Below are 11,380 nucleotides of genomic sequence, written 5' to 3'. Positions count from 1 at the left end.
AAACCAAGAAAATGGTAGAGCTGTTGAAATCTGGCTAAGCATCTTCAGTAAAGGCATAATACATGGGTAACATACGCCATCCCTTGCTTGTCTACACCCATGGCAGGCATCAGCAGTCAACCACAGCATGCTTTCCCACTGAACCCAGAGGCAGTCTCATCATCTCCCTTGGCTCACGCTTCATGCATGTTTACTAATTGATTAGAATTGGCATTCCATTGGAATTGAAATCAATTCGATATCCTTGAGCTGCCCTTTCCCTTTCAGTCTTTTGCTGTTAAGTTCTCCTGGAAATTTTTAAAGAAATGTCATTATCTTCTGCAGGCAGATGGCTATAGATTCCATCCCTACTACTGTGGGAAGAAGGTGCCTTGCAAACATCAGAAGCATTATGGAAATTTTGCTGACTGATGAGCACTTTCGTGGGCGAAAAAGTTGTGGGTTTTTTTTTTTTTTTTTTGGATCTTATCTAGAAGACAGTTCTCCAGATAAATTTCTTTAAATATTCCCAAAGTGTCCTGAGTTAAACTTTTGTTTAAATGGAATATGGAGACAAACACACAGTGCTTTCACTTACATTCACTCAGAAATCCCAGAGGGCTGTTGCCAGAGTTTGGCTATTGAGTGGAACAGTCTCCTGAGTCTGTGAGCTCAAACACAGTCCTTTTAAGAGTGGAAATGGAACTGGGCACAATTAGGCAGAAAACGATATCTTTTAAGGAAAAAGAAGCTCTATGCAGGCTGCAGTCCAACTTCAGTTAAAAAACAAAAGGCTTTTCTGCCTTTACCCTTGGACAGAGAAAGTGACCTTCATTGGGTATAGCAAAAAGTAATGCTTTTAAGAATTCTGTCTTCCCTGGATTTTTCTTTCTCTCATGGAAGAATGCAAACTAACATACATTTTAAAATCTTAAAAGTTGATTGGAGCAATTGACCAAGTATTTTTAAGCATACATATTCTAAATTTGGCTGAATCAATCCCATAGATAAAAACACTTAGCAAATATTAGCACAAATCAAAGATTTTGGTTTTTTTATATTTTGTCTTTAAACATTTTAGACACATTTTGTCCCAGTATTACCCAAGTCATTGTTTAATCTTCTAATGGGTAATATGATGATACTTCTTCCTCTACATTCTCTCTCTGTTTAATTTTTCATTTGACCATGGGATTACCTTTAAATTCCAAAAGGTGTCTCACTAATGAAGGAAATCCCATAACAACCTAGAATTTTAGAGAATTTAATGCCAATCTTACCAAAACTACTGAAGGTATTTTAAATATGAGAGAGAGAGAGAGAAAGAGAGAGACTCACTTGAAAGAAACTCCCAAGTGTTTTTGAGTTCAATAGCCATCCAACCAAGTTGAATGAAATTGAATGTGATGTGAGATTTAAGGCCAAAAAGCAATAAAGACTCATGTGTGCTAGTTCTTAAAGAGTTGTTCCTCCAGCCTGCTGATTGCTGTCATTCCCATAACCTCTGAAAAATGCACACCACAGACTCCAGCTCCAAGTTCACCTCTACCTCAGTGACACAGCAGTTTTTCCCCTATTTCCAACTCTTATTCAGCAGTTGAAGTTAACACTTGAGAAACCACCCCCTTCTTGACTGTTTCATATAGATAAGACTGCTAGCCTGCTTTGGATAAGAATGTTTTTTTTTAAAAAAAAAATATTTCTCAAGATTGTGATTATAGCCTCAGGTACTGTTTGCATTTCTGGTAATATGGCAATTTTGAGGAGCAAAAAAGGCATTTTTATCATTAATACAAACTCACACAGAAATAATTCATCGTGTAGTACTTCAAAATCATCCAGAAAAAAAAATTGAACTTGTAAGTTCTAGAGTTCTCCATACTTAGAACTAGTGAAAGGACCGGACACTGGTCTGGGAGGACACGTGTCTGTGTCTGCCTGTTTTCCTGTAACATAAGCAAGCTGACCCAAGTGTTGCTATTTCTGCATGATTTCATCTTCACACAAACATACAACAAAGGGAGGCTGTTCATTTTGGAAAGAAATGCTCTGGAAAAATCTCTATAATGCAAAGAACTGTGCAAGAAAAAGTTCACTCCAAAAGATTTTATTCCTATGACCTTATAATTTAGTGCAGATGTGTCCAGATGATGGGACTACAATAGCCACCAAACAAAACAAAACCAGTTTCTTTTCCATCAGGCATATGAGAAAAGAAACTGAAGCTCCCGTGAGATGGATTTAAACAAAACATCAGGCCTAACTTTAGACCACTAGATTTTTTTAATGTGATGAAGCAGAGGGTAGCAGTATGAAGAAACATCCACAATCACAAGTACTTTGGAGTAAAGATTTGTTTATTAATTTTTAAATTGTTAAATATTTCTCATGCAAACTAGAAAAGTACTTAAATTTGATACAGGCAATAAAGTGCTTTCTCTTAAGCAAACCTCAGAATTTGATTTGTCTAGAAAAGAGAGTTAAATGAAGGTAAATTACCATGCATGTGCATCTCTGTCAGATCACACAAAGATCAGTTGGGTAAGCTGTATGTCAGGAGTCATCTATCCTTTTGTATGCTCTGGCGTGAAGTTGACTGGAAATTGCTTTTTACAAATAAATGAAAGCCACTAAAAAATGAATTGAATAGCTTATGATGTGTTTTGAAAGTTCAAACTTGCTTGCGCATTTTAGCATACCTCTAGAACTTGCTGAGGCTCGCGTGCTGTCTGCTAGAGCCTACCATGGAACACTGGGACGCGATGTGCATGAACGTTGACATTGCTGTAATTTTAAGAATGGCAGTTTATTATCTGAGCACCAACAGGGATGTCTCCTTTTGTCAGAAAGTTGTGATTACCGTTATCTTTATTTTAAAACGTTATGGTCAATTGGACTTCACCGTTATTAATGATCATATGTATGTTGCTTGGTTGTGTATAAAAGTATATAATTACAGCATGAATTATTCTTTAAAATTCTAATAACTTTTTATATACTAGACACATGCATTTACTACAGTTAGAAAAAGAATTATCTACATGTCTATAGCAAAAGTGATATTTAATGTAATGAGAAGAATGAAAAGGTGTCTACCCTGGAATATAGTTATGATGCTTCCTTTCTATTTGTCCTTCCTTGCCACAGTCTTCATCTAAGTAAACTGTAGTTCAAAAAAAATCCCAGAAGGAACATGAGGAAATGTCTAACAAACTACACAACTTCTAGGAGAATTGGAAGTTCTATTTTATGATTCCAACTCCATGTCAAGGGCGTCCTTCCCATCAGAGTAGAGATGAGTCAAGGTGACAGTATGTGACTTTACAGGAAAAAATCTTGACACTACTTTCCTCTCTTGAGAAGGGCACGTTTTGGAGTAGAAATGACTCAGTTACCATGGGTAAACTGAAATAAGAGATTTTACGCTTCAAACACTCTCCCCACAGGCCCCATTAGGAAGTATGGGAGACTAGGAAGAAAGGGGAAATATCAAAGGCGAGAACTAACGTGACAGGTGCGCCACCCACTTCCGATGGCATGGACAGTCAAAGTGGAAACTACTCGAGAAATCCAAAAGGTGCAGGATTCACAGAGGCACAGAAAGGAGAGAAGGGTGGAAGGCCTAGCATGGACACACAAGTAAAAAATGCAGTGCTTGGTATTTTAACATACAAAGTCATGAGAGAAAAAATACTGTATGGCAAACTGTGAGATATTCTCCTGAAATCTTCCAAATTATCAGCAGTTCACTGACTGGGGAAAGCGTCAGCTTTCTTTAAGGTTGTGGCCCCTGGTGGGTTGACTATGTTCCAGAGGATGGCTAAATATCCAAGAGTGTAGAACCAATACTAACTGTACTTGATGGTTTTTTTTTAAAAAAGCAGACAGAAAGGTGAGTGAGTGTGCAAGAAGGGATGTATGTGGGAAGAGTAGGGGAGAGGCAATGTGGTCAAAGTACATACTACAAAATTCTCAAAGAACTGATAAAATAAGAAAAACAATTTATTAATTAAAATTGACATAATTTCCCATGTAAAATGAATGCTAAAGGATGGATTTTATTATATATTTATATACTTGGAAATATTTTTACAAATGCCATGCCAAGCTGCCCGTGTTTGTGCTTTCATTGCTTATTGCACATATTTCTTGTTTTTTCAAGGGATATTTTACATCTGAAGTAACATCTAGTACTGGATCTAGTCTACAAAATCCTTCAGTAAGTGTTCTGACAATAGTCAAAACTTATAAAGCAGTTTGTGGTGGTTTGAATGAGAATTCTACTCCCCATAGGCGCATATATTAACTTGCTTAGCTCCCAGTTGATGAACTATTTGGGAAGGATTATGAGGTGTAGCCTTGTTGGAATAGGTGTGGCCTTATTAGCGGAAATGTATCACTAAGGTGTCCTTTAAGATTTCAAAACTCAGGTCCAATCTCTCTCTGTCTCTCTCTGTCTCTCTCTCTCTCTCTCTCTCTCTCTCTCTCTCTCTCTCTCTCTCTCTCTCTCTCTCTCTCTCTCTCTCTGTGTGTGTGTGTGTGTGTGTGTGTGTGTGTCCTGGTCTCTCTGTCTCTCTGTGTTTCTATGTCTCTTTCTGTCTCTCTCTCTCTCTCTCTCTCTCTCTCTTTCTCTCTCTCTCTCTCTCTCTCTCTCTCTCTCTCTGTGTGTGTGTGTGTGTGTGTGTCCTTGTCTCTCTGTCTCTCTTTCTGTGTATCTATGTCTCTCTGTGTGTCTCTCTCTCTCTGTCTGCTCTGTGTCTCTCTCTTTCTCTGTAAAACTTCCAGTCCAGCTATTACTCTAACACCATGCCAGCCTGCATGCCACCATGATCTCTACCATGATGATAACGGAAAAACCCTCTAAAACTGTAAGCAAGACCCAGTTATAAATACTTTCTCTTATAAGAGCTGCCTTGGTCATGCTGTTTTGGCAAAGAAATAGAATAGACAAACATTTCATATACATAATGCTTTTTACAATATTCTTTTCTAAAATTAGATGTTGAGTTAAATTCAACTGAGTACTAGAAGAAAAGTAAACTGGAAAATTAAACTGGTTTATAAATCCTCATTATTCTCAAAACACTTACTGATAGATGTTCCACATACAAAGTATCCCCTGGAGAGGGGTGGGAATAAAGAGTTTTGTGAAAAGGCAATCAAATCACAAATACAGGCAGTTTGGCATGTCATTTGCAAAAGAAATATTTTTCAAGTGTATAAATGCATAAGGAAATACACTCTTTATAATACCTTGATGACCACAAGACCCAGATGCAGAATGTCTCCTGAGATAGAATCTATTATTATAATATTGCTTCAGTGTGATGCAACTGAACTACCATCAGTCAGCCTTACGATATAAGTTATACTAGAAAAGTTAATAATATATTTTCTCTAAACCCTTGTGTAAAAGTCAGGGGAGGGAAATATTTGCTAACCTACCCATCTGGGCTTCTCTATCACTGTAAACAATCTGATGAAGGTATATATAAATTTACAGCCATAATGTAAGATATCCAGGGCGAGATATCTAATTCCACAGAAGCAAAGGGTTGTAGGACCTAAATTATCTGCAGTGACTGTCTAGGCTGATAAATGCAACAGATAATTTCCAACCTCTGTAGTTCACTTTGTCAGCATAGCTACGACTGTGTTTAGAGAGTCCCGCAAAAGGCTTTAAATTGACTCATTTGTAATATACGGCAGATGGTTCTTCCCATTTGTTACTGGGTGTTGCTCTACACCCTCTCATAACTCCAGCCTTTGGACAGCAATATGAACATTTTTCACCAAGTTGCCTCCACTTTAGAGATAATACTTTGTAGTTACTGCCTACCAATATAAAGAGCAATTTCAGTAATTTTGGAGGATTATCCACATAGTAGCTTGTAATATCATTTTAACACACCATACTCAAAATGAGTTTGAGCTATTTTTAACTAGCTATGAAAACTTATCCTAAGATTTTAAAAGAAATGATATTTCCCCCTAATAACACATTGGTCATTATATTTAATGAGAACATATTTATTATGGTTCCTACAAAGTTAACTTTCTTAGCAATTATAAATTGGTTATAATTTTAAAAGTTGGTCTCAGAAATAAACTCTCTAGAGCTGAGTTAGCCTAATTTCAATGTCTATGCATCATTATTTTCAAAACTCTTGACTAAATACTGCAAACTTTTGTGGATAAAAGGAATTGTCAAGAAACAAGCCAAGAAACAAGCCCTGTATAATATTTGTGTCTATGCACTGAAATGTCACAAATATAGGCTTAAAATTATTCTGTGATCAAAAAAGCAGTGACAGCAAGCAGAATAAATCATTTTAAAGTCATTTTACATCAATGCTTTTAAAACAAAAGCCATGGACTTTTTATCTATTACTCATTTCTTTCATCTGTTCTCCAAACAAAAAAGAAGACACAGTCTATTAGAACAACTTTCTGGATTTACCTTCAATTTGTCAAGAATTAGAATGCATGTGGCCTTGACCAATCTCATTAGCCTAATGATAGCAAGATGTAGGAGGCTTTTGACATCCTAGCCCCGTATCGGGTCTGGCTCCAAGGGAAAATGTAGCCTTCACAAAATAACCTGAGTAGATAACAACGGCCCCACTGTCCATGTCTCAGACCATGCTCAAATCTCTGCCGAATGTAAGCAGTCTAGTTTGGAATTTTTATTCTTCATTTATCCAGAACACATTCATTTGCATTTCTGTTCTCTCAAGTACACCAGGCTTTTCATGCCACTCAAAAATATAGTTGAATTATCTTGATGGAATCTATGTGTTGGTTTTTGATATATGAATAGAATCATTTCCTGGCCCATTTCTTTGTACATATACAAAAGATCTCATTCAATTACAGGAAGTGGAAGTTCTAGCTTAACTACCCACTTTTTAATACTATCAACAGAAATTGTATGTTTTTCTCTGATGGTTTTTTTTTTAAAGAAAGAATTTGTTGTGTAGTTTGGGTTTTCATATTTCTTCTTATATTATCAGGGAACTATACACAAATGTTGCAATGCTTCCCACCTGGTTGGATTACTAAGAACCAACATTGGAGCAGATATTTTGTCTGCAGATAGTTGACATCAAAGAGAGTATCATATTAGTGATATTTGTATTTGTACTTTCCATCTCCGTTTACTGTGAAAATCCTTTGCAGAAATATTAGCAAGTCACGAAGCCACCACATACTTTACATTTTCTTGGCTTTGATTCAGCAAAGAAACTGTAGCTGCTATGTTTAAAAATAAGAACAACTTCTGAACACCCTAATGATCCTCGTTGTCATGATCTCTCATTTTGACTCTGGCAATTATTCTCATATGTACCCGAGATAAGCTCACCAGTCTAGACGCTGTTTTTTCCTTGTCCTTCGCCTTTGCAAAAGTACTTTATGCCCATGCAGCGCCTTTCATCCACCGACCTCAAAGTGGTTCCTTTCTCTAATATGCCTTTATATTCTCTAGAGAACCAAAAAGGCTTTTTTTTATTGTAACTCTAGCCTTCTTTCATAGGTGAAATCTGGTCTGGTTGCTAAGAAGCATGGATTTGAATACACTCTGTAGCAGCGTCTACCTTCTGCTTTTAAAATGGTTATTCTTTTTAATCCATTGAAGTGCATTTGACTATCATTTTTTTAAATCTCCTTTAAAAGTCAAAACGCAACTCTCTGAAAACCAATGAATCTCATTGCCACGGTATGGTAGGTCTCCTGCTTCCAGATCTATAATCATTTCTTCAGTGTCAGTAATAAAATGCTTCAGTAACCTCTCCCAGCTCCTTGGCAATCTGCCTAATAGTGTCAGGCCATTCTCCCCTGAAATCCTATGACTCAAAGAGCCAGGAGTGATGGTGCTGCTGCCATGGCAACTCGGAGCATTGAAGGCCTGGAAGTCTTGTCTGTTTTACATGAGATATTAGTTAAAGAATACATGCTACAGACTTGAGGTTTAATTCATTACGAATGTCCCTCTTGAACCACTTTTCTCCTCCTTTATAGACTTATGTGGTGTGTGTGTGTGTGTGTGTGTGTGTGTGTGTGTGATTTTTATTTCTGACTTAACTAGTGATTCTTTACCCTTACTTACTTATCAAGTGAATATTATTCAAGATTACATGAGTCCCAGTTACCTAAGTAATTGAGCTTCCTAGGGCATATGAAATTCTACAGAAATATAAAACTGTATTTATCCTTTCATATCAGCTGGTTCACTGATACATACACATATTATTAACCTACTGTATGTCAAGCACTCAAAGAATCTTGAGATCACTATCTAGGTATACCAGGTAAACAGAAGAAAAAGGTGGAGCCATGAAGTCAGAATTATGTAAATATAATGGACACAGAATCATTTGACCATTTGAGAGGAAAGATCAGGAAAGATAGTTTGCAAATGGTTATATGAAGTATAAGTGAACTTTAGTAGGCATGGTATGATGGGGAAATGGCCTTGATAATAAGAAGATGTCAATAAAGTTTGGACGTAATAAAGAAAATATTACATCTATGTAATTTCTAGGTTGTTCTTACTAAAGCATAAAATCTAAACAGATTATTCCAGAAGGAGTAATGGAAGAAACTATTGGGAACTATTTCATAGAGGACCATTTGTATCATGGAACTTTCCAAGTTGGTTAAAGAATATGTCAGTTTTGTATGACCTAAAGCTTCAAACTGTGTACACCAGCACCAAGAACTGGGACCTGTGCTATCTCTATTGGACCTTCAATGCATCATGTAAAGAAAGAGAATAGAAACTTGGGTGCTTGGCAAAGTCATGAAACCCAAGCAGCAGCCTGGCATGTTACTTCAGCCAAAAGCAAGACCTGGAAAAAGGGTGGCATCATGAGGTGCTAAGGTGTGGGGAGATTGGGAGGAGTACGCTTTAACAATGATCGGAAGCTAGTAAAACAACAAAATTCACATCCATTTGACATTTTATTTCATGTTTTTGTGTTCATTTAAATTAGATGATTTTATTTAGCAAAAAGAAAGACAAATGTTACAAAAATTAGTCTCTGGACTGGAGAGATGGCTCAGCAGTTTAGAACATTTGTTACTCTTATAGAGGATCCAGGTTTGGTTTCCAACACTCATATGGAGGCTGATAACCATGTGTCACTCCAGTTACAGGGGATCTAATGCTCTCTCCTGGTTATGTGGGCACCAATAATGCACATGGTGCACGTACATACATACACAAAGCAAAACATTCATATACATATACACACATATATATGGAAAACAAATAAACACTTTAAATAATGCACATTATTTTAATGAAGTTATTACTCCCAGTAAAGACAAATATTGGAAGATATGCAACCAATTAATTGCATCAGTCATATGGAATCAAATCCTAAGAAATTCAGGGAGGATGCCAAGACTTTTCTTTCTCTTATAGGACTGGCTTTCCTCATCAGAAACTTCTCCTTGCTACTGAAGTCTATATGCACAAAAGGAAAGATGTCCTCTAGCAGAGATTTAATGAAGAACGAATCAAACACGAGAAGTAACCACACCTTAAATTTTCCATAGCCCTAAATGAACCAAAGCAAAAGTTCGTCTAGCACAGATTAGATAACTGATTCTCAGACCAAAAGATGATTATGTAACTAATTGAAGGTCACAGAGAAAGTCAGTCACCTCGGGATCAGAGGCCAGGCCTCTGACTCATTGTTCTAAACCCTCATTATGTCATTTACTTGAAGGAATGCCGTGGGTTAATCTACAAATGCACTTTCACAAAATGCTTCCCGAAACCTTCAGACTGACATTGCTTCGGACTAGCAGAAGAAGCCTGAATCACAAAGAGGATTTGAGGCTTTTCGTCTTTTTTGTGATAATTGAGATCTAAAGGCTTTGCTAAGTGACTTGGTGGGGATCCAGTTTGTGCTCAAGCCTCTGGCAAATGTTCTGAGCTATTGGGAAACATAGAGTTAAGAACAGGTGGATTCCTAATGGAATACCTCCCTCTTGAGATCTGCAATCATGCACTTCAGTCTTCCTGGGACTGTTCCATACACGTCCTCCAGCCTCTAACCACTCTGCCAGGAGTTGGCCAGAGAAGTATTTGCCATTCAAGACTAGTGACTCAAACAGAATAATACCAACTGGACTTTTCTGCATATTTAGAGCTAATAAAGCATAAAGAAGTATATAATAAAGCAAAAATACAAGGTTGGACTTGGTCTCCCCCAACTTCTTATTAGAAATATTTACAAATGTATAGCAACTTGTTATGGCAGTTTCTCATTCTTTTTTTTTAAAAAAATGGAAATAAAAATAAGAGCATCATTTTACTCCTCAGCAAAGGTATGATTTTTCAAAATATTGTATGTTTTGTGTACTAATAGCCTAATAATTTAATTATAAACCAGTGAGACTCCAGAACAGGAGAGAATATATTTCTATCTCTATTTAAGGTGACAGTGGTAAAAACAACAGTTCACACAAACCTTATACCCTGCATAGTATAAAAGGGGGCAGGAAATGACATATAGCTGGGATCAGTACAGTCCTGTCTACATCTACTGTTTTGAATAGCATAAAACCAGTATAATACATGTTGGAAGAATGTTAGCTATCCCTATGCTAAACATGAATTTTTTAAAAGGAGTTATGTTGAAGTTTTATGAAAGAAAAACTTCCCTGGTTTGCTTTTTGCTGGCCTGTTCTGGCATTCTTCTAGTAAAATCAGAACTACCTGGGTCAATGATAGCCAGTATGCATACTCTGTAGAAGTTTCCTCCCGCTGGGACCAACTCAATATTATTGCTACTGTAGTGATGGACACCAGTTTTAGCCAATGTGGGATAGGTTTCTCTTCCAGATTTGCTCAAAGCTGGGCAGTTGGTGAGGATAACCAGTTTCACTTTGCTCTATATGATCATCTTCAAACTCTGCATCCCAGCACACAATTTCAACTTCCCCTAACAAGTTAGAGCCTCATGTTGACCCACTCCAGCAACTTTTTCATCTTCCTTGAGACTACCATTTTCCTGCCTTAGGTGTGGGGCAGCCGCCAAACAAGACTAGTTGTCAAGGTGGCCAGGGAGTGGGAAAAAGCTAAGCCTGGATTTTTATTAAAGAAAAAATAATTGAATCCCAGGGTGGCTTTTTCATGACACAGAAGCTATGACATGAATCTACATCTTCCTTCCTCCTCAAATCAGCAGTCCCTCTTCTTGGTACAGCCCTGTGTCTCCTCCATAGGTCACTATGACAGCCTTTTGAACAATCCTCTCACTCAGGTTAAAAACACCCTCAGGAGTAATCTCCAAGGCCTTTTGTCTCTGCTGCACTTGTCTGTCTTTTTACTTTGATGATCTCTACTCAGCTTCAAAATGTTACTAGTCTGCCTACCATGCACAGTATA

At 37.2% G+C, this 11,380-nt stretch overlaps 1 pseudogene; it reads right to left on the bottom strand.

The window, feature by feature from the left end:
* Window positions 1-10,634: 10,634 nt before the first annotated feature.
* Window positions 10,635-10,999, bottom strand: LOC119807459 (annotated as a pseudogene).
* Between the last annotated feature and the right edge of the window lie 381 nt (window positions 11,000-11,380).

The sequence above is a fragment of the Arvicola amphibius genome, chromosome 2 (assembly GCF_903992535.2).
Source record: "Arvicola amphibius chromosome 2, mArvAmp1.2, whole genome shotgun sequence".
In the NCBI taxonomy this organism is placed as follows: domain Eukaryota; kingdom Metazoa; phylum Chordata; class Mammalia; order Rodentia; family Cricetidae; genus Arvicola; species Arvicola amphibius.
Note: the sequence above shows the minus strand (reverse complement) of the source record. Positions and strands in the feature narration are given on the sequence as shown.